The sequence below is a fragment of the Coregonus clupeaformis genome, chromosome 34 (assembly GCF_020615455.1).
Source record: "Coregonus clupeaformis isolate EN_2021a chromosome 34, ASM2061545v1, whole genome shotgun sequence".
Lineage (NCBI taxonomy): Eukaryota > Metazoa > Chordata > Actinopteri > Salmoniformes > Salmonidae > Coregonus > Coregonus clupeaformis.
In genome coordinates this window covers 38,935,256-38,959,367 of record NC_059225.1, presented here as the reverse complement: position 1 = coordinate 38,959,367, position 24,112 = coordinate 38,935,256, and the positions used below count along the sequence as shown (strand labels likewise).

Sequence of the window (24,112 nt, the reverse complement as noted above, 5' to 3'; positions counted from 1 at the left end):
AAAAAGATGAGAGAGGCCTGTAATTTTCATCATAGGTACACGTCAACTATGACAGACAAAATGTGGAAAAAAAATCCAGAAAATCACATTGTAGGATTTTTAATGAATTTATTTGCAAATTATGGTGGAAAATAAGTATTTGGTCACCTACAAACAAGCAAGATTTCTGGCTCTCACAGACCTGTAACTTCTTATTTAAGAGGCTCCTCTGTCCTCCACTCGTTACCTGTATTAATGGCACCTGTTTGAACTTGTTATCAGTATAAAAGACACCTGTCCACAACCTCAAACAGTCACACTCCAAACTCCACTATGGCCAAGACCAAAGAGCTGTCAAAGGACACCAGAAACAAAATTGTAGACCTGCACCAGGCTGGGAAGACTGAATCTGCAATAGGTAAGCAGCTTGGTTTGAAGAAATCAACTGTGGGAGCAATTATTAGGAATGGAAGACATACAAGACCACTGATAACCTCCCTCGATCTGGGGCTCTACGCAAGATCTCACACTGTGGGGTCAAAATTATCACAAGAACAGTGAGCAAAAATCCCAGAACCACACGGGGGGACCTAGTGAATGACCTGCAGAGAGCTGGGACCAAAGTAACAAAGCCTACCATCAGTAACACACTACGCTGCCAGGGACTCAAATCCTGCAGTGCAAGACGTGTCCCCCTGCTTAAGCCAGTACATGTCCAGACCCATCTGAAGTTTGCTAGAGTGCATTTGGATGATCCAGAAGAGGATTGGGAGAATGTCAGATGAAACCAAAATATAACTTTTTGGTAAAAACTCAACTCGTCGTGTTTGGAGGACAAAGAATGCTGAGTTGCATCCAAAGAACACCATACCTACTGTGAAGCATGGGGGTGGAAACATCATGCTTTGGGGCTGTTTTTCTGCAAAGGGACCAGGACGACTGATCCGTGTAAAGGAAAGAATGAATGGGGCCATGTATCGTGAGATTTTTAGTGAAAACCTCCTTCCATCAGCAAGGGCATTGAAGATGAAACGTGGCTGGGTCTTTCAGCATGACAATGATCCCAAACACACCGCCCGGGCAACGAAGGAGTGGCTTCGTAAGAAGCATTTCAAGGTCCTCGAGTGGCCTAGCCAGTCTCCAGATCTCAACCCCCATAGAAAATCTTTGGCGGGAGTTGAAAGTCCGTATTGCCCAGCGACAGCCCCAAAACATCCCTGCTCTAGAGGAGATCTGCATGGAGGAATGGGCCAAAATACCAGCAACAGTGTGTGAAAACCTTGTGAAGACTTACAGAAAACGTTTGACCTGTGTCATTGATAACAAAGGGTATATAACAAAGTATTGAGAAACTTTTGTTATTGACCAAATACTTATTTTCCACCATAATTTGCAAATAAATTCATAAAAAATCCTACAATGTGATTTTCTGGATTTTTTTTCTCATTTTCTCTGTCATAGTTGACGTGTACATATGATGAAAATTACAGGCCTCTCTCATATTTTTAAGTGGGAGAACTTGCACAATTGGTGGCTGACTAAATACTTTTTTTCCCCACTGTATATATCTGTATTGGTGTGTATTCTCCTAAAATGTAGTTATTCTAGGGCAAATCTAAAAAAGTTTTTATTTGAATTCAGATTTCTCTGGTGACATAATATTAAGTTAAACATATCATCAGAGGGTGGAGTGGGACCTGTATCAGTGACCTGTCAGGGTTGAGTGTAGAGGTAACGTGGAATCACACGCAGGACACACAGAGATTCGAAACAGATGTCTTTAGTGAAGTCCGAAAATACAAGCCAAACACGGCAACAGGCCACAGGCGAAACATACGCACACTGGTAAGAACCAAAGTAAATGCGCACAACGTGCAGGACTCTCTCAAACAAAACGAAATACAGAGCGCACAGAACAGCGAACCAACTACTACACGTGACATCGAACAATTACACACAACACCTGACCAAACACAAGAGAACTAAATAGGACGCATAATGAACACTTAACAATGAACAGGTGTAACAATCAGACAAAACTAATCAAACATAGAAACATAGAACGGTGGCAGCTAGTACTCCGGGGACGACGACCGCCGAAGCCTGCCCGAACAAGGAGAAGGAGCAGCCTCGGCCGAAACCGTGACATGACCAGATAGACAGATCATTTGCAGAGCTGGAGCACCTTATGTACTCGACTTATGGTTATAACTGGTTATAACTATGACCATGTACAAAATCGAAATTACCTTATATATATGCTGAGTTGCAGTCAAAACTGCTCATAAAAGTCTGTCAGTGGTATGAATAATTGGTAGAACTGTAATACAGAAACTAGCTACCCTCTGAATGTGGTCCTCTGTAGCTCAGCTGGTAGAGCACGGCGCTTGTAACGCCAAGATAGTGGGTTCGATCCCCGGGACCACCCATACACAAAAAGGTATGCACGCATGACTGTAAGTCGCTTTGGATAAAAGCGTCTGCTAAATGGCATATTATTATTATTATTAATGTGCACATATTTCTGTATTGGTGTGTCTTCTCTGAAAAAAGAATATTATACGGGAAATGGTACATAAATATCAGAATTCCTATAATATCCTCCAATATTCTATATGTTCAACTTGTTATGGTATTTTGGTTGCTATAACATTTGGTTTGAAGTGGCTTTTTGAGGATTGAGCATTCTTTTTTAAGCATCCTGCCATAGTCCTTACCACTCCCATTTTACACTAGCAGTGATGTTAATGCTGGCTGTGAGGTATGTAAATAAAAAAAACTAAGCCATATTTTTGCTAATTGTCTGTCAGGATCAATGGATAAATCACTTTTTGTCAATAAAAGTAAGTACAATTTTGGTGTACCGCCCCTTTAAATGGCAGTCGTTTTTACCACATAAATATTAAAGAAATTGTATTTACTTAAAGATGCACTATGCAGAAAACTTTATGCCATTTCCTGGTTGCTAAAATTCTAATAGTTTGCTTAATTTCAATTTGATTGTTGCTTTTTCCATTAGTTGTATTATTGGTTTCAATTGTTGTATTTATTATTAATTGATAATCCATGTATGTACCTTCAGAAAGTGTCCATAACCCTTGACTTATTCTACATTTTGTTGGATTACAGCCTGAATTCAAATAGATTTTTTTTCAACCATCTACACAAAATACCTCATAATGACAGTGAAAAAATGTTTTTAGAAATCTTTGTAAATATATTGAAAATTAAATACAATAAATGTAAATTTACATAAGTATTCACACCCCTGAGTCAATACTTTATAGAAGCACCTTTGGCAGCGATTGCAGCTGTGAGTCTTTCTGTTTAAGGCTCTAAGAGCTTTCCACACCTGGAATGTGCAACATTTTCACATTATCAAAATTCTTCAAGCTCCATCAAAGTGGTTGTTGATCATTGCTAGACAACCATGTTCAGATCTTGGCATGGATTGTCAGGTAATTTTAAGTCAAAACGGTAACTCGACCACTCAGGAACATTGACTGACTTCTTGGTAAGCAACTCCAGTGTAGATTTGGCCTTGTGTTTTAAGTTATTGTCCTGTTGAAAGGTGAATTAATATCCTAGTGTCTGGTAGAAAGCAGACTGATCTAGGTTTTCCTCTAGGATTTTGTCTGTGCTTAGCTCCATTCCGTTTCTATCCTGAAAAACTCCCCAGTCCTTAACGATTACAAGTATACCCATAACATGATGCAGCAACCACTATGCTTGAAATTATGGAGCGTGCCAATCAGTAATGTGTTGTATTGGATTTGCCCCAAACATAACACTTTGTATTCAGGACCAAAAGTTAATTGCTTTGCCACATTTTTTGCAGTATTACTTTTGTGCCTGGTTGTCAATTAGATTAGTATTGTGGAGAACTACAAGGTTGTTGATCCATCCTCTGTTTTCTCCTATCACAGCCATTAAACTCTGTGACTGTTTTAAAGTCACCATTGACCTCATAGTGAAATTCCTTTCTGGCAACTGATTTAGGAAGGACGCCTTTCTCTTTGTAGTGACTGGGTGTATTGATACACCATCCAAAGTGCAATTAATAACTTCATCATGTTCAACTTTTACCCATCTACCAATAGGTGCCCTTCTTTGAGAGGCATTGGATAACCTCCCTGGTCTTTATGGTTGAATCTGTGTTTGAAATTCACTGCTCTACTGAGGGGCCTTACAGATAATTGTATGTGTGGGGTACAGAGCTGAGGTAGTCATTCAGAAATCATGTTAAACACTATTATTGCACACAGAGTGAGTCCATGCAGCTTATTATGTGACTTGTTAAGCAAATGTGCATTCCTGTACTTATTTAGGCTTGCCATAACAAAAGTATTGAGTACTTATTGACTCACTACATTTCAGCTTTTCATTTTTAATTAATTTGTTAAAAGATTTTGAAAAACATAATTCCACTTTGATATTATGGGGTATTGTGTGTAGGCCAGTGACAAAAAAGTTCAGGCTGTAACACAACAAAATGTGGAAAAAGTCAAGGGTGTGAATACTTTCTGATGGCACTGTAAAATATGTTGGTAGTATGAGGGTTAAGGACTGTGTACAGGGGCGGAGATTTGGGTTACTGTACCGTCAAATCTTGGGTGAGAACCTCCTTCCCTCAGCCAGGGCATTGAAAATGGGTCGTGGATGGGTATTCCAGCATGACAATGACCCAAAACACACGGCCAAGGCAACAAAGGAGTGGCTCAAGAAGAAGCACATTAAGGTCCTGGAGTGGCCTAGCCAGTCTCCAGACCTTAATCCCATAGAAAATCTGTGGAGGGAGCTGAAGGTTCGAGTTGCCAAACGTCAGCCTCGAAACCTTAATGACTTGGAGAAGATCTGCAAAGAGGAGTGGGACAAAATCCCTCCTGAGATGTGTGCAAACCTGGTGGCCAACTACAAGAAACGTCTGACCTCCGTGATTGCCAACAAGGGTTTTGCCACCAAGTACTAAGTCATGTTTTGCAGAGGGGTGAAATACTTATTTCCCTGTTACAATTGGTTTGATGAAGAATGCAAAAACCTCATTCAAATGCAAATCAATTCATAACATTTTTCACATGTGTTTTTCTGGATTTTGTTGTTGTTATTCTGTCTCTCACTGTTCAAATAAACCTACCATTAAAATGATAGACTGATCATGTCTTTGTCAGTGGGCAAACGTACAAAATCAGCAGGGGATCAAATACTTTTTTCCCTAACTGTATCTATCAGTCAGAGGGTGCATTTTGACCTTTATAAGTCCTTATAACACAACAAGTATTGGTTCGATAACTCCTCTGTCATTGCATCTGTCATCTATATTTACATTTTAGTCATTTAGCAGAGCTCTTATCCAGAGCGACTTACAGGAGCAATTAGGGTTAAGTGTCTTGCTCAAGGGCACATCGACAGATTTTTCACCTAGTCGGCTCGGGGATTAGAACCAGCAACCTTTCGGTTACTGGCACAACGCTCTTAACCACTAAGCTACCTGCCGCCCTATATATCATCTATCATAATTTAAATAGCTCCTTTTTTAAGAGTCTAGTCAATTCAGCTGTAATATTTAAGGAATTATATATCACGTGAATATAGTTCCGTTCTGACACTTGACTTTAACTGGACTCTTATGAAAACCTTCCTCTGTGTTACTCTAGTAGGTGCATTATATGCCAACTGAGTACTGTCTGACACAACAATTTAAGGGGGGGATATTGAATAACTTGTTTATTACATTTACATTTTAGTCATTTAGCAGACGCTCTTATCCAGAGCGACTTACAGTTAGTGAGTGCATACATTTTCATACTGGCCCCCCGTGGGAATCGAACCCACAACCCTGGCGTTGTAAGCGCCATGCTCTACCAACTGAGCTACACGGGACTATCAAAAGTTTATCAAAAGTAACAGGAAGAAATCAACTACAGTTGTCATGGTGCTCTCCGAAGTTGCCTTGCTCGGGTCGAAGTGAAGACATCTCTGTACACTATGGCGTTTTGGCATTTGGTTTGAGAGCAAGGTGCCCGAAAAGAAGAAGTCCGCTAATTGCCAGTTCGGGCATCACTAATGCAGCAAACGACTAAACCCTGAAAAGGCCATTCAATGCTGCGACGCAGATAAACAATTTAAGAGGATTAAATTATACGTTGGACTGCGTTTAAAGATGGAAATAAATGTCAGAATAACAGCCCTCACAAACTAAAATCTAAGTGAAAATGTGTCAGACAATTCAATATCTCAGTATCGGTATATTGAACGAGTATTTACACTGTATAAACCATAACTTGTTTTTACGGTAACTTACTGGCAGCCAGTTATGTTACCGTAAATTCCAAAGACACTTTGGTTTAACAGTACATTACTGTAAAGAAGTGCTTTATTTACAGTAATGTACTTTTAAACCAAAGTTTATTTGGAATTTACGGTAACGTACTATACTTTTTTTTTTTTTACAATAACTTACAGGGAACTGGCTGCCAGTGAGTTACTGTAAAAACAAGTTACGGTTTACAGTATATCATTATCATTAATGTCTCTACACACAGTCAATTCAACCCAATCACAGACTATTATACAGATGCTGTATCTTAATTTGATCACGCTGTTGTTGCACAGCAGGAAATGCAAACTTGGTAATGTAGAGGTTTAAGAAGGCTAAAGTTTGTAATCTCCACTTTAAAATGTCAGACTTGATTAACCCTAACAAAAAATTTGTCAACCCCTACAAAAATGTCCATTAATTATAATCCACATAATAATTCACAATTCCTGTTGCTGCAGGGTTATTTTTCTGCTGTAGCAAACATGCTCAAATTAAGATCCTACATCTGTAGCTTAAGATAGCAGGAGCTCTATAAGACTTCAGACTGGGGTCTGTATAGTTTGTGTCTTATACTTCACAGGCTGTTCCAAGTTGGTGGTCTGGTGTTGGATCTCATAACCCCCACACCAGTGGAGGCTGCTGGGGGGAGGACGGCTCATAATAATAGTTAGAACGGAGCGAATGGAATGGCATCAAACACATGGAAACCATATGTTTGATGTATTTGATACCATTCCACTGATTCCGCTCCAGCCGTTAACACAACCCCGTCCTCCCCAATTAAGGTGCCACCAACCTCCTGTGCCCCACACATATGTCTATTGATTAGTGTAATGATGTTTGCCAGGTGGTTAAACATCTTTGAGGCTGCTACAGGTGTTTGAATCTGCTGAGAGAAAGAGGAAGATGGAGGGAATGAAGGAGGGGAGAATCTGCAACACAGCACATAGCTGCACCTGTTCTGTAACCTGTTCGGGGCTTGCCTTATTGTGGTGTGTGTTTACTCATACCCTCACAAACTCATGTTCTCACGAACAGAACACACATCAAGGTGGCAACAGGAGCCCTGAAGTCATGGGAGAAACGTAGACCCTAGCATGTAGGCGCACCATAATCATGGGTAATGGCTGCATCTGTCAAATTGTTGGTGCGTGCCACTGCCAACTCAGGTGCTTTTGGCTTGTTTGCCCAGTGTTTCAAATCACCTGTTTAACCAAAGCACTTGCTTTTATGTCTGTGTGGGCACCTCTCATATTTTTAGCGTAGCACTCCAGGTGCCCAAAAGTTGAAAATAGTTTAACTTTTTCGCAACACGCTAGCCAGCAACGCCCCTCACGTTTTTACTCCAAAAAAATGCAGAGTGATCTCCGCCTAAGGATGTCTTACATGTTGAGCCCAGGTGTTTGTGCTAGACAGGGACGTGATGGGCCACCAGTTGCCCCGGCCCCACTTCACTTGAACTTCAATGCCGCACCCAAAAGCGATTCCCTGTCTTAACTGACATTTATGATGTAGAAGAGGGATGCATGACCTTCAAAAACTGCTATTATCAAAAGCAATTACTGCAAATGTCTCTCCCCCCCAGCCCGCCTCAACTCCTTATCTTCGCAAAGCGCTCAGCGGTTTGAGCAGTGAAAGGTTCTTGTGTGTAAGATAGCACTCACGTTTCATTTGAGCAACGTGTTAACTAATTAGATTAATTAGTCAAGGTTAATTAATCTTGGGGAACCATACATCTGAGTGAACAAGGGACACAACTGAGAGCGGACGCTTGATTGACGCAAGCACACGCACACACTCAAGGGAACGTCAACATTGGCTAGTGCACAGTTTGAGCAACTGTTTAGGCAAATTAAACTAAGGGAGAGGGAGAGGCAGAGGGATTTAGTGTTTAGCAATGTAGTGTTCAGCATTTTGTGTACTTGCTGCACTTACTATCCCATTATTTTCATATGAAGTGTGACTGGCTCAGCTAGCAAGCTAACGTTACCTAGCTAGCAATTTTTTTGCACATTTCAAACTTCTGAAATATTGCTCCTTCAAGCACCACTCTTTAGCTAGATGTAAACGATGTAACTAAGACTTGTTCTAGAAAAAATGATTAATATGCAGATTTATTATGCAGATGTATTGTTTTCGTTAAGATCAATTCTATTTTGAAAATGAAAGTGGTGAATGTTACTAGGAAAAGTACCCTCTTTTCTCCTTGTTCATGCTCCTTTCATGCTTTCTGGTTGGCTCAAAGTCGACGGCCACGCCGATTCTACATGTTGAAAAGGCGAGATAAGCCGCAGTCCTCCTGGCACACTGCAGGTTTTGTTCTAGCAAGCGAAGGAACGGCCCCTACTGTGCAGGCTGACAACCTTGGTGTGTTCCTGCCAAACGTTTGAGGAAGAGAGAGAGCATGAGGTTAGGTTGCAAGTGGTAGATAAACTGAAAGGTGAAGAGAAAGTGGATGTCTCCACAAACAGCACACAATCCTCCCCAGCAAAATGAAGTGAATTTGTTTTTATTCTCAAGTTGAATGATTCAGTCCACATCATTAAGTCAACTTGTCCTCCGCCCCTCATCCATAAGGTTGGTGAAACCATCTGACATAAAGAAGTAATGTATTGAGCATGCTAAGTAGTATGCTAGTATGGACATTGGAACATAGCCAATGAGTAACAATGCAAAGAGTGACTACTGTGAGTGGAGACTCTCCCATTTGATAGCCCTTGACATAATTTGTATGGAATTCAATGTAGGAACAGCTAGACGTTGATAAGCGTTTGGACTTTGCCCGGAGGGTGCTACTTGAACAATAAAAACATTTGTCTTCCAGCCAGACCATCTAAATGCAGTCTGGTCTAAACTACAAGAGGGAGGCACCTTGAGCAAATAAGCCTACGTTACTTTCTCGCAGTCGCCAACTGCACCACCTTCCCAGTTGCAATGAAAATATTTTAGCTGACAACAGCTATTGTGAGAAAACAAAGAGTTCTAGAGAACACTATAAAACAACTGCATTTGTAATGATATGTAGGGAAGTGAGGGTAGAACCTTGTTCCAGCATTGCTGTGTCATGCTTTGACAATAAATCCATAATCCACATTATCATATCCTATAAATCAAGTTGAAACGACTTGAGAAGCGAATATCGAAACAGATGTCAGAGTGAGCTTAGTAGAGGTCACAAGAAGTTCTTGAGGTTTTGAAGTTCAAGTACAGACTTGGACAAGCAGATCCAGACAGGTCCAAAGAAACAACTACGATCCATTAAAGTACCCAGACCGGGACATGTTGAGACATGTCTGTCCAGAGGTGGCTAATCGTGTAGCTCTGTCCTAGCACCATATATAAACTGCCGAAGCAGTTTTAAACCGACCTGCCTGAAACCCCATCAATTATGTTCTGTAAATATCAATTTGTGGCACCTTCTTTTGTAACTGCGTACTGTCCACACCCTTCAGTTGGCGCTCTCATGGGCAAGCAAACACTGAGCCTAAAAGGTACTATAAAGCCTGGAACTCAAGAGAAGCTTTGGGCCATGACAATGCCCTCATTGTTTTGCCATGGCACGGCTGGCATGCAAAGGGCATGGGTGTGATAGAATCGCATGAGAGGAGGTTATTTTCGTTGTGGTGATTCTAATTATTAGTTTTTCTTTATTCTAACCTGTTTGCCTGCCTTCATCTCTGTCAGTCTCTTCAACTGACTTTTACAGTGCATTTGGAAAGTATTCAGACCCCTTGACTCTTTCCACACTTTGTTATGTTACAGCCTTATTCTAAAATGGATGAAATCGTTTTATCCCCACATCAATCTACACACAATACCCCATAATGACGAAGCAAAAACAGGTTTATAGTCATTTTGCACACAAAAAAACCGGAAATATTACATTTACATAAGTATTCAGACCCTTTACTCCGTACTTTGTTGAAGCACCTTTGGCAGCGATTTCAGCCTCGAGTCTTCTTGGGTATGACGCTACAAGCTTGGCACTCCTTTATTTGGGTAGTTTTTCCCATTCTCTGCAGATCCTCTCAAGCTCTGTCACGTTGGATGGGGAGCTTTGCTGCTCAGCTATTTTCAGGTCTCTCCAGAGATAATAGATTGGGTTCAAGTCCGGGCTCTGGCTGGGCCACTCAACGACATTCAGACTTGTACCGAAGCCACTCCTGCATTGTCTTGGCTGTGTGCTTAGGGTTGTTGTCCTGTTTGAAGGTGGAGCAGGTTTTCATCAAGGATATCTCGGTACTTTGCTCCGTTCATCTATCCCTCGATCCTGACTAGTCTCCCTGCCGCTGAAAAACATCTCCACAGCATGATACTGCCACCACCATGCTTCATCGTAGGGATGGTGCCAGGTTTCCTCCAGACGTGACACTTGGCATTCAGGCCAAAGAGTTAAATATTGGTTTCATCAGACCAGGGAATCTTGTTTCTCATGGTCTGAGAGTCCTTTAGGTGCCTTTTGGCAAACTTCAAGCGGGCTGTCATGTGCCTTTTACTGAGGAGTGGCTTCCGTCTGGCCACTCTACCATAAAGGCCTGATTGATGGAGTGCTGCAGACATGGTTGTCCTTCTGGATGATTCTCCCATCTCCACAGAGGAACTCTGGAGCTCTGTCAGAGTGACCATCGGGTTCTTGGTCACCTCCCTGACCAAGGCCCTTCTCCCCCGATTGCTCAGTTTGGCCGGGCGGCCAGCTCTAGGAAGAGTCTTGGTGGTTTCAAACTTCTTCCATTTAAGAATGATGGAGTCCACTGTATTCTTGGGGATCTTCAATGCTGCAGACATTTTTTTGTATCTTTCCCCAGATCTGTGTCTCGACACAATCCTGTCTCGGAGCTCTACGGAGAATTATTTCGACCTCATGGATTGGCTTTTGCTCTGACATGCACTGTCAACTGTGGGACCTTTTAAATAGACAGGTGTGTGTGCCTTTCCAAATAATGTCCAATCGATTGAATTTACCACAGGTAGACTCCAATCAAGTTGTAGAAACACCTCAAGGATGATCAATGGGAACAGGATGCACCTGGGCTCAATTTCGAGTCTCATAGCAAAGGGTCTGAATACTTATGTAAATAATTGTAATTGTATTTTTTTTTTAAATACATTTTAAACATTTAAAAAATGAACCTGTTTTTGCTTTTTCATTATGGGGTATTGTGTGTAGATTGATGAAGGAAAAAAATAATTTAATCAATTTTAGAATAAGGCTGTAACGTAACAAAATGTGGAAAAAAAGGAAGGGGTCTGAATACCTTCCGAATGCACTGTACCTCTGGCCCAGAATCTGATTCCGAATGTTCTTGTCTTTCAAACCTCATAGGGGACCTGTCCTTGTGACAAGGTCTCTCTGGACCATATAGATAAGGTGAGACAGTTGACAAACCCTTGTGTAGCAAATGCCTTCACCTTCGCTGTGAAGCAACGGCAGTTCCACACCCCGCCCCGCCCCGACCTTGTAGCAACTACAACCCCACTGCGACAAAGATGTACGGGTTGTCAGAAATGTCACTCCCCGGAGCAGTGGAGCAGGTTGCCCTCCCCGATCCCCTCCTTGTTGTGACACATGCCTAGTGGCACCAGAGCACGCCTTTGTTATTAGCTGGTGACCGGCAATGCTGCAACACCACTGAGAGGCCTGACCTTTGTCTTCTCTCTCGCTTCCCCCCTGTATCTCTCTTTCTGCCTCCCTCCTTTGCTCTCCCTCTCTCTTTTTCACTGCTCTCTCTCTCCGTCTCTCCCATACTCGCAATAGCCATGCTGTTTCATCTTCGGCTCTATGGAAATGTGGTACCGAGTACTATTATTGCAGGCATATCTACTGCAAATCAGCATCATTACAGTGTGTGCACAAATATTGCCCACTTGAAATGGTTGAAAATCTCCTTATTATATGGAGGAAGGAAGTTCCTACGTACACAAGTGCATATTTATCGTAAAGATGTGTACGAGTGTATGTATACATCAGTTTGATTTTTAGACTATTTTTATTTTCTCAGATTGTTTGGGGGCTTTGCGTCATCGGGACATCAGCGCTGTGACATCTCCCCATCGGTAACATGCATTCTGCTATTTAATCTCGGCTTATCGTGTCACCGAAATAGGTGTTGGCCATGTGTGATGACTAATATCTCTGCTGCCCATGACGCTAATGAACTGGCACTGAATTTGTTTGCACATGATTAGCAATCTGCTTCAGCCAGTCTATTGTGTCTTGTCATATTTCAAGAGGCTCTTTCTTAGCTATTTGCGTTTGACAGACTGGTAGCCATTGTTCATACAGTCTTTTGAGCTTTCCAAACCATTATGTGCATACCACTCTTTCCCCAGACACTTGCTCTCTTTCTCTCCCTCAGTGAAAGGAAGCAAATGATAGAAGCTTTCTTCCTTTGCTTTAATGAAGGGCAGAAGTTCAGGATCTCTCCGCGGTTAAAGCAAGAGATGGATAGAAGAGTTCTTCCTTTCCTTCAGTGAAGAGCAGAAGCTTGTTGAAAGGAACAGAAGGGTAGAATAGCACCCACTGTCTAAGGAGGGTGGAGGTGGAGGGCACGCGTCACGAAAGGAGCTGCTCCTGATCCACTGACCCCCGTACGACCCCCTTTCCTAAAGGATACAGCCACCCCCTGCCTCCCTCAGAGAAACCAATCGTCGCCTACCGCTGTGATTGCTACCACTCACCTTGTATACCTTGCCACCCACCCACCCTCACACACAGACACACTCCACATCTTGGCTTCCACACACCCACCCACCCACCCACCTGCCTCCCCCAACCCCCAGCCAACTATCAGTAGTTTTCAACATCAGAATCTCAGGAGAGATCCCTCAGGGGACCCCCTCCACTCCCACCCACTGCCACTTCACACCTCCACAGAATTAGTTCCATCTGGCCTAGTTTATGCCCCAGCACCTGATAAACTGGATGCGATCTATATGTTCGGCTTGCAAACATCTCTCTCTCTCTCTCTCTCTCTCTCTCTCTCTCTCTCTCTCTCTCTCTATCTTCCTCTCTCTCTCTCTCTCTCTCTCTCTCTCTCTCTCTCTCTCTCTCTCTCTCTCTCTCTCTCTCTCTCTCTCTCTCTCTCTCTCTCTCTCTCTCTCTCTCTCTCTCTCTCTCATTCCTCTCTTTCTCTGCGTTTGTCTATCTTTATCTTGCTTTCATTTTATCTGTACTTCTCCATGTCAGAGCTGACAAACTCACATCCTTAATCCTTTGGTGGCTCTGTGGTGATCTTTTTTTTTTACCCTAGTACCTCCGGTGTCAGTATTCGTTCAGAAATCTCTGGCATTGCTTTATCTTTTAAAACCCTTTGCGATGTAAAGAATCTGTCTGTCTCTATGTCTGTCTCGGTCCGCTCATTGTCTCACCACAGAGCCGCAAATCAGGTCAATGAGGCTATCAGCTCATAGCAGCAGCCTACTGGCAGTCTCCCAAAGCTAGCTAAGTCGACCAGACGTGTTGTTTAAGGCCTGAAAGAGTAAGAGAGCAAAGCATTGGAGGGGTTTGCTTTTGTTGTGACTTAAATAGCTAATTGCCATAAATCAACTCTGAGATAATCTATAGGTAATCTGTTAATCCGAGTTAAAAATCTATGTATGTTAACTATCGTTACAATCGTTTATTGGTAATTAAGTTAAATGGGTGGCGTGTCTCAGTGTATACATTTTTACGTGTTCGTGTGTGGGTGTTCATAGGATCAGAAGAAAAACGTATTACTGTCAGTGGTCACACAGTTGTTTTTGCGCATGGTTTGCGACTCAACAAGTGATGATTTCATGGTCATTTTGAACATCCCAATGCACCCGGGCCACAGACAGAAGACCGTGTGATGATGGCTCCATTTACAGTGCAGTCGAACAGAAGAAGCCCCTCAACCCAATATCCATCCCAGTAACCCCCTCACTCAAGCAACAGTAATGCAATGACAATCAAATGAGCCAGCAACGGCCGTTCAATCAAAACAGTGTGTACAATTAGCCCTCTTCTCGGAGGCTAGCCTCTTGAGCTAGCAGCTTCTGGTGAGCCAGTGCTAATGTCTGCTATTTAGACCTGATACTTCATATCTATATAACATATATTTGACCAAATTCAGGTCTATGGTAGCCTAGGTCAATGTCAGTGTGGACATTGGTTGGGCCATGGGAATGGAGTCTCTTGGCATACATTTTGTTGAGTTTTAGGTGCAGAGTTGTCATTACGTGAAGATTGCAATTGAGAGAGTTTATTGGGATTTACCTCAGTGAGATGCTGCAGTTATTATGGACTCCACACTTGATCTTCCAACACACACACACACACACACACACACACACAAACACACAGTTTCAGACATGTCAAACATTATATCAATCTGTATCTTGCCAGCGTACGTTGATTCTTCATGATGTGGTTAATGCCTCATCACTCACTGGTGATTCACACAGTACCGACCAAGGCCAGGTCATTGCAGTGACATGCTATCAATGACAGTATCGGTGACACTTGGCCATGGTCACACGCATGACTGGTGTGAGATAGTATGTATCGCCCAGGTTCAGTGTCTCAATGAGTGGAATTGGTCACCTGACAGAAGAATTGGAGAAGAAGAAGAAGAAGCTTTGTGAGAGAGACAGTAAAATATGAAGGAAAGGGAGAAGCAGGGGGTGAGAGAAACAAAGAGAGTGGAAGAATAGAAAAGGAAACGCTGGCTTTGATCATATTTTTCAAAATGTAAGTGACATGTAAACTGAACATGTTTTCATAACGTAGCGTGGCACTGAGTCCTTGTGAAGAAGAAATGCATTCTAACATTGAACAAATTAATAATAAGCTCTCTACTCATCTGTATCTACTAAATGGATTTCATTCTCCTCCTCCGCACGCATCATCCCCACCTTCTCTAAACTCTTCCTCAATGTTTACAATTTCTCATAGTTGAAATGCGTCCCTTAAGTTCATATGTTAGTGTGTTCTCTAAACACTTCCATGTGCAGAATTCGACATTGGCGGGATTCCAAATCTGATATCTCTTTAGCTTCCCTCTGCCCTCAATCAATCAAACATTGTGTACTAGTCTGCCCTTGGTTTAAACCACCCACTTAGCTTGCCCATCCACTTAAACTTGCAGTGTCCCCAGACAATAGGTAAGCAGCTTGGTTTGAAGAAATCAACTGTGGGAGCAATTATTAGGAAATGGAAGACATACAAGACCACTGATAATCTCCGGGGCTCCACGCAAGATCTCACCCCGTGGGGTCAAAATGATCACAAGAACGGTGAGCAAAAATCCCAGAACCACACGGGGGGACCTAGTGAATGACCTGCAGAGAGCTGAGACCAAAGTAACAAAGCCTACCATCAGTAACACACTACGCCGCCAGGGACTCAAATCCTGCAGTACCAGACGTGTCCCCCTGCTTAAGCCAGTACATGTCCAGGCCCGTCTGAAGTTTGCTAGAGTGCATTTGGATGATCCAGAAGAGGATTGGGAGAATGTCATATGGTCAGATGAAACCAAAATAGAACTTTTGGTAAAATCTCAACTCGTCGTGTTTGGAGGACAAAGAATGCTGAGTTGCATCCAAAGAACACCATACCTACTGTGAAGCATGGGGGTGGAAACATCATGCTTTGGGGCTGTTTTTCTGCAAAGGGACCAGGACGACTGATCCGTGTAAAGGAAAGAATGAATGGGGCCATGTATCGTGAGATTTTGAGTGAAAACCTCCTTCCATCAGCAAGGGCATTGAAGATGAAACGTGGCTGGGTCTTTCAGCATGACAATGATCCCAAACACACCGCCCGGGCAACGAAGGAGTGGCTTCGTAAGAAGTATTTCAAGGTCCTGTAGTGGCCTAGCCAGTCTCCAGATCTCAACCCCATAGAAAATCTTTGGAGGGAATGGAAAGTCTGTGTTGCCCAGCGACAGCCCCAAAACATCACTGCTCTAGAGGAGATCTGCATGGAGGAATGGGCCAAAATACCAGCAACTGTCACGATCGTCTAATGAGGGAGACCAAAGCGCAGCGCGTTGAGCGAACATGACTTTATTAAATTAAAGTACTCACTACAAAAAAACAACAAACAATGACGAATCGTGAAGTCCTCAGTTACAATGACTGACAAGGAACAAAAACCCACAACACTAAGGTGAACACTGACAGTTTAAATATGGCTCCCAATCAGAGATAACGAGCCGACAGCTGACACTCGTTACCACTGATTGGGAGTCACACGACCAAACAAGGAAACACAACCAAATACAACACAACCAATACCAAACACAACCAAATGAACACACCCTGGCTCAAAATACACAGTCCCGGAGCCAGAGCGTGACAGTACCCCCCCCTAAAGGCGCGGACTCCGACCGCGCCTACTCCCCAAATAGGGAAGGGCTGGGTGGGTATTGCTCCTCGGAGGCGGCTCCGGCTCGGGCTTGACCACCACCCTACTACAATCCCCCGTAGTGCCCCCAGTCCGATCTGACCCAGTTAGCTGGATCAGTACTGCCGACGCCGCACCCCTGGCTTGGCGCGTGAGGCAGGAATGGACCGGACCTGGCAGACGATACGCACCCTTTGCATGGTGCGTGGAGCCGGAACAGGCCTCACCAGGCTGAAGACTCGCATCCCTGGCTTGGTGCGAGTAGCAGGAATGGGCTGAATCCGGCTGACGACTCGCACCCTTGGCTTGGTGCGAGTAGCAGGAATGGGCTGAATCCGGCTGACGACTCGCACCCTTGGCTTGGTGCGAGTAGCAGGAATGGGCTGAATCCGGCTGACGACTCGCACCCTTGGCTTGGTGCGAGTAGCAGGAATGGGCTGAATCCGACTGACGACTCGCACCCTTGGCTTGGTGCGAGTAGCAGGAATGGGCTGAATCCGGCTGACGACTCGCACCCTTGACTTGGTACGAGTGGCAGGAATGGGCCGGACTGGGCTGGCGACGTGCACCACAGACCTGGTGCGGAGAGCAGGAACGGGCAGAGCCGGGCTGACGAGACGCACCACAGGCTTGATGCGGAGAGCAGGCACGGGCCGTGCCGGACTGACGACGCACACCACTGGCTTGGTGCGGGAAGCTTGGATGGGCCGGACTGTACTGGGGACACACCACTGGCCCTACACCGGGATCTGGAACGGGCCGGACCGGACTGGCAACACACGCCAGTACCTCTCGCCGTGCCTCTACTTCCTCCATCCCCTCTTCGACCAGTGGCCCCCGTAACCCGGCGGCCTTCTCCGGCAACCCACTGGGCCGCTCTATCGCGGCCTCCTGCTGGTCCGACGTCGTGAGCCCCCCTAAAAATTTTCGGGCGTCTCTCCTACCCGTGGACCAGGTCTCCATGTCCCTCGCCAGCCTCTCGCCCTTCTGCCATAATGTCAAGCCCTTCTCTTCCTCACTCGGCTTGACCCAGTCCAGGAGGCGAAGGAGATCTGTGAGGGATCTCCCTGGCGATGGCTCCTGGACACGCTGCTTGGTCCCATCTTGGTGGGTTTTTCTGTCACGATCGTCTAATGAGGGAGACCAAAGCGCAGCGCGTTGAGCGAACATGACTTTATTAAATTAAAGTACTCACTACAAAAAAACAACAAAGAATGACGAATCGTGAAGTCCTCAGTTACAATGACTGACAAGGAACAAAAACCCACAACACTAAGGTGAACACTGACAGTTTAAATATGGCTCCCAATCAGAGATAACGAGCCGACAGCTGACACTCGTTACCACTGATTGGGAGTCACACGACCAAACAAGGAAACACAACCAAATACAACACAACCAATACCAAACACAACCAAATGAACACACCCTGGCTCAAAATACACAGTCCCGGAGCCAGAGCGTGACAGCAACAGTGTGTGAAAACCTTGTGAAGACTTAAAGAAAACGTTTGACCTGTGTCATTGCCAACAAAGGGTATATAACAAAGTATTGAGAAACTTTTGTTATTGACCAAATACTTATTTTCCACCATAATTTGCAAATAAATTCATGAATAATCCTACAATGTGATTTTCTGGAAAAAATATTCTCATTTTGTCTGTCATAGTTGACGTGTACCTATGATGAAAATTACAGGCCTCTCTCATCTTTTTAAGTGGGAGAACTTGCACAATTGGTGGCTGACTAAATACTTTTTTTCCCCACTGTAGACACGTCCTATGTGTTTCAATAAAATCAACTATTTGCACTGAGCTAGTCTGATGAAATTTGTTTACATCCCTGTTCGTGAGCATTTCTCCTTTGCCAAGATAATCCATCCACCTGACAGGTGTGGCATATCAATAAGCTGATTAAACAGCATGATCATTACACAGGTGCACCTTGTGCTGGGGACAATAAAAGGCCACTCTAAAATGTGCAGTTTTGTCACACAACACAATGCCACAGATGTCTCAAGTTTTGAGGGAGCGTGCAATTGGCATGCTGACTGTAGGAATGTCCAACAGAGCTGTTGCCAGATAATTTAATGTTAATTTCTCTACCATAAGGCTTTAGAGAATTTGGCAGTACATCCAACTGGCCTCATAACCGCAGACCACGTGTAACCACGCCAGCCCAGGATCTCCACATCCGGCTTTTTCACCTGCGGGATAATATTGGGAGGGGGAGGGGGATGCTGAGGAGTATTTCAGTCTGTAATAAAGCCCTTTTCTGAAAAAGAAAAATATTCTGTTTGGCTGGGCCTGGCTCTCAAGTGGATGGGCCTGTGCCCTCCCAGGCCCACCCATGGCTGCGCCCTCCCAGGCCCACCCATGGCTGCGCCCCTGCCCAGTCAAGTGGGTTAGATTAGGGCCTAATTTATTTATTTCAATTGACTGATTTCCTTCTATGACCTGTAACTCAGTAAAATCTTAGAAATTGTTTATATTTTTGTTCAGTATAAATGAGATATTTCTGTATTTCATTTTTGCTCAAATTTCTACAAACACGTACTCACTTTGTCATTGTGTGGTATTGTCTGTAGATAGGTGAGAATAAAATATATACATTTAATCAATTTTGAATTCAAGGCTGTAACACAACAAAATGTAGAATAAGTCAAGGGGTATGAATACTTTCTGAAGGCACTGTAAGACCTTCATAAACCCAACCAAATTATGATTTGTGCGATAGCATATTTTAAATATATTATTTGCACTGTTAGAATGTTGCAGTCAGAATGACTGCTCATTAGCTTGAGGCCCAGCAGTTCTAGTGTTGAAAGGGGATGTTTGGCATTATATGTTAATTATACATAAACCATACCATTCGGGAAAACACATTTGTTAGAAAATAATATATTTCGTATTAGTGTTGCACCATTGTTCTTACATAATATAAACATATACAATTTCAGTAGCACATTCATGTCTTAGCGTGATGGACTGTGCCATCCCCGCGGCCTCCGTAAAGGATTAGTCCACTGAGACAGGCGCGAATCAGACAGGTGTCTCGTGTGGCAGAAACACATACACATACATCTTTGTTGTTGGACTTTGCAGAAAGGTCCTGATTTCCTGGCCACTTTAGTTCACTTCACGTAACAACTACTATCAGAGGATGAGCGTAATGCATTCACCTACATACTCCACAAAACAAACAGTTCTTAGTTTGTTTCTTAACCCTTATTTTACCAGGTAAGTTGACTGAGAACACATTCTCATTTATAGCAATGACCTGGGGAAAGGAGGAATGAGCCAATTGGAAGCTGGGGATGATTAAGTGGCCATGATGGTATGATGGCCAGATTAGGAATTTAGCCAGAACAGGGTTAACACCCCTACTACTCTTACAAAGGTGCAATGGGATCTTTAGTGACCACAGAGAGTCAGGACACCCGTTTAACTTCACATCCGAAAGATAGCCCCCTACAGAGCGCAATATCCCCAATCTCTGACTGGGGTATTGGGATATTTTTGGGGGAACAGAGGAAATAATACCTCCTACTGGCCCTCCAACACCACTTCCAGCAGCATCTGGTCTCCCATCCAGGGACCGACCACGACCAACCTTACTTAGCTTCAGAGGCAAGCCAGCAGTGGGATGCAGGATGGTATGCTGCTGGTTTCATCATTGTAGATGGTGTAACCGTGACTTTATGTTCTTCATTAACTTTGGAACTGCCTGGCATGTAACTAGCACAGCGTGCGTTCCCTTTTGCTGCCACTCCCAGCTCTTCCTTTTGACACATTTAGGATTTATTTATTTCTCTCTCTCGCTCTCTCGCTCTCTCTCTCTCTCCCAGGCTCTCTCACTCACTTACTCACTCTCTCACTCACTCACTCACCCTCACACAACACACACGTGTCTATGGCAACGAGCTTCAGGTGTGTTTGGTTTGTGGTGTCACTGGCATACTCTCGACATCGGGGTGGATCCAGCCAGACCATGTGTGTGTGTGCTCTGTAATCGGTTCCCTAATGTCAATATGAAGGCCATACACACAGCACGCAATGTGCATAGAGCCGGCTAGTTAATGATTGACTGTACCCGTCTACACCTTTATATGCATTTCAGCATGGTCCATTGCCTGGGACAGAGAGAGGAAGTGAGTGGAATTGTGTGTGTGTGCGTGTGTGTTCACATGTGAATTGTGCCTCTAGGGTCCTCTGCCCAATTTGTGTATATGTATGCAGGTTTGTGAAGGCTTTGGGACGGGGTCACATCTTACCACAGAGCGCATACTTCACTGTCCTCACAAGTCGTCCCCCCCCCCCTTCCACACAGTAGGACTTAATTAGGAACAATGTCATGTCCTCAACTCCCCTCCTAACTCTGTCAGAACAGAACATTTCATGCGATGAGACATGCAATGGTAACAGCCACCTTGACCCTATGATATACGCTTTTCCGCCTCAGGGCGTTGTGGCACAAAGCTTCCATCAAGCCTATGAACCTGAGACACAAAACATGTCGCTCCTTATCTCCAATCTGCGTTATTTGTTTGGACATCCTTTCAATCAGTTGAAAGCTTGGTCTCTTGAATTTACATTACATTATAGCCTTACCTTTCTTATTAATAAAACTGTAAAGAAAACTATTTAAATACTATTATGTTGATTTAGTGTTTTTGTGTTATATTATACACGGTGAAACTATAGTAATACCCTTGTATCTTCCATCTTATTCACCCATTCTTGGAAAAACTAATTGAAACGCAGGCGGAAATGAAAAGTTAATTATTTTGTTATGGCAATGTCCCCTCTCGTGTGCTTCCTCTTAATGAGAAAATGTAATTTCAACATCAAAGCGATGGAAGACTGTGATGCGTGATTTGAAGGAGTCTGGCGCAGGACGGTAAATCACAGTATACAGAGTTTATTCCGTAATCCAGCGTAACCAGTCCAGTGCGCAAAACAGGCGCACTGGAACAAACATGCACACGGGGAAAATACCCCGGCAATACAAAATACTGAGCTCAACCGAGCTACTAATCCTCACAATGAACAATCACCCACAAGGACAAGGGGGGCAGAGGGAACACTTAAACACGTACTAATGAGGGGAATATGAACCAGGTGTGTGTAATTGACAAGACAAGACAAATGGAATGATGAGATATGGAGCGGCAGTGGCTAGAAGGCCGGTGACGACGAACGCCGAAGCCTGCCCGAACAAGGAGGGGAGGCAGCTTCGGAAGAAGTCGAGACAAAGACAGTGGGATGAAAATTGCTCTACGAGACAATGCTTTGTTAACTAAGAGCACACTGCAGTTATGAGTGATGTTCCCTCCAAAAAATGTAGGCACTGAGCAAATATCAGGTCTGCTGAATGCAGACTTGAAAATTCTGTGCAACATCCAGTGCGCGTTTACTGCTGTACCCGCTTTAAGTTACAGTTTTAACAGTGGCCAAGTAGGCTACTGTGGCTATTTGATCATAATGTAAGCCTACCAGAGTGGCCTACCATCAAAAACAATGGAGAAAATGCATCCCATAACATTTTAACATGGAAATAGCTGTTCAATCATTCAGCCTACAGTAGAAGCCAATGTGTGGTGTTCAATGTAGGCCTACATTCCATGAGACTTTTGAAAAAGAACATGCAGGGCTTGACATTAACCTGTTTATCCACTTGTCCTTCAGACAAGGAGACTGAAAATGTTGTTGTTGTTTGATGCAAGAAACCACTTTACAAAATAAAATGCAATATTATTCCCATACCATTATTACAGAGAATCAGACAAATTATGCTACCCTCTGCCTATTGGCTACTTAGATTATTCAAGCCCGTCTCAAAATCCAAACTGCCCCTTTAAGACAAAAAAAATATCTTTCCCTGACTGGCTTTCCAAATATGTCTAGAACTGTAAACGTTTTGTGCTCTTGTAGGAAGCAATCACTCCCCTACTGCTGACTACACATTAGCTGTAACTGGGCTAATAACTCACTAACTAGCAAAGGATATGAACAAAATGTGCACACGTGGCTACATGCAGCTCTTGCTTTGATCTCAAAACAAGCACATCTACTCACGACCACAGCTGTAAACACAGTCCAGTTCGAAGTAAAGGGCACAGATCCATATATGGCCATGGTCTATTTGCATACAGTGGGGAAAAAAAGCATTTAGTCAGCCACCAATTGTGCAAGTTCTCCCACTTAAAAAGATGAGAGAGGCCTGTAAATTTCATCATAGGTACACGTCAACTATGACAGACAAATTGAGAAAAAAAATCCAGAAAATCACATTGAAGGATTTTTTATGAATTTATTTGCAAATTATGGGAGAATGTCATATGGTCAGATGAAACCAAAATAGAACTTTTTGGTAAAAACTCAACTCGTCGTGTTTGGAGGACAAAGAATGCTGAGTTGCATCCAAAGAACACCATACCTACTGTGAAGCATGGGGGTGGAAACATCATGCTTTGGGGCTGTTTGTCTGCAAAGGGACCAGGACGACTGATCCGTGTAAAGGAAAGAATGAATGGGGCCATGTATCGTGAGATTTTGAGTGAAAACCTCCTTCCATCAGCAAGGGCATTGAAGATGAAACGTGGCTGGGTCTTTCAGCATGACAATGATCCCAAACACACCGCCCGGGCAACGAAGGAGTGGCTTCGTAAGAAGCATTTCAAGGTCCTGGAGTGGCCTAGCCAGTCTACGGATCTCAACCCCATAGAAAATCTTTGGAGGGAGTTGAAAGTCCGTGTTGCCCAGCGACAGCCCCAAAACATCACTGCTCTAGAGGAGATCTGCATGGAGGAATGGGCCAAAATACCAGCAACAGTGTGTGAAAACCTTGTGAAGACTTACAGAAAACGTTTGACCTGTGTCATTGCCAACAAAGGGTATATAACAAAGTATTGAGAAACTTTTGTTATTGACCAAATACTTATTTTCCACCATAATTTGCAAATAAATTCATAAAAAATCCTACAATGTGATTTTCTGGGAAAAAAAATCTCATTTTGTCTGTCATAGTGGACGTGTACCTATGATGAAAATTACAGGCCTCTCTCATCTTTTTAAGTGGGAGAACTTGCACAATTGGTGGCTGACTAAATACTTTTTTCCCCCACTGTATAGGCCTACTGCAGCTCTGACTGGTTATACCGCACAGGTCTGTGTAGATTCCTGGCTGAGTCATGCACAATAGAATCCTCCTCCAATGTGTTCTGTCTACAACAAAATCTCTTGCATAGTTTTTGTTTCGGTATGTTGCATTGAAAGTGGCTAATATTGCATTGATTCCGTCATAATTGCCACAGTAAAGGGAAACGTTGATAGTGTTAACTAACAGGGAAAACTCTAGAAAGTTGAGTGATCTTCAATCTCGCACCATTCTTCTGCGCTCTGCGTGGCAGTCCCGGGGCTACTGCATGCCTGCGCGCAGCTTAGAGG

The 24,112-nt window shown here is 43.6% G+C and overlaps 1 protein-coding gene and 1 non-coding gene across 2 annotated transcripts in view; one reads left to right on the top strand and one right to left on the bottom strand.

Annotated features, from left to right (window-relative positions):
• Positions 1 to 24,112, top strand: part of LOC121539656 (BRISC and BRCA1-A complex member 2) — a 195,616-nt gene that overhangs the window by 114,796 nt on the left and 56,708 nt on the right.
• On the bottom strand, positions 5,787 to 5,860 carry trnav-uac. The gene has a single exon. It is a non-coding gene; the product is annotated as a tRNA-Val (tRNA).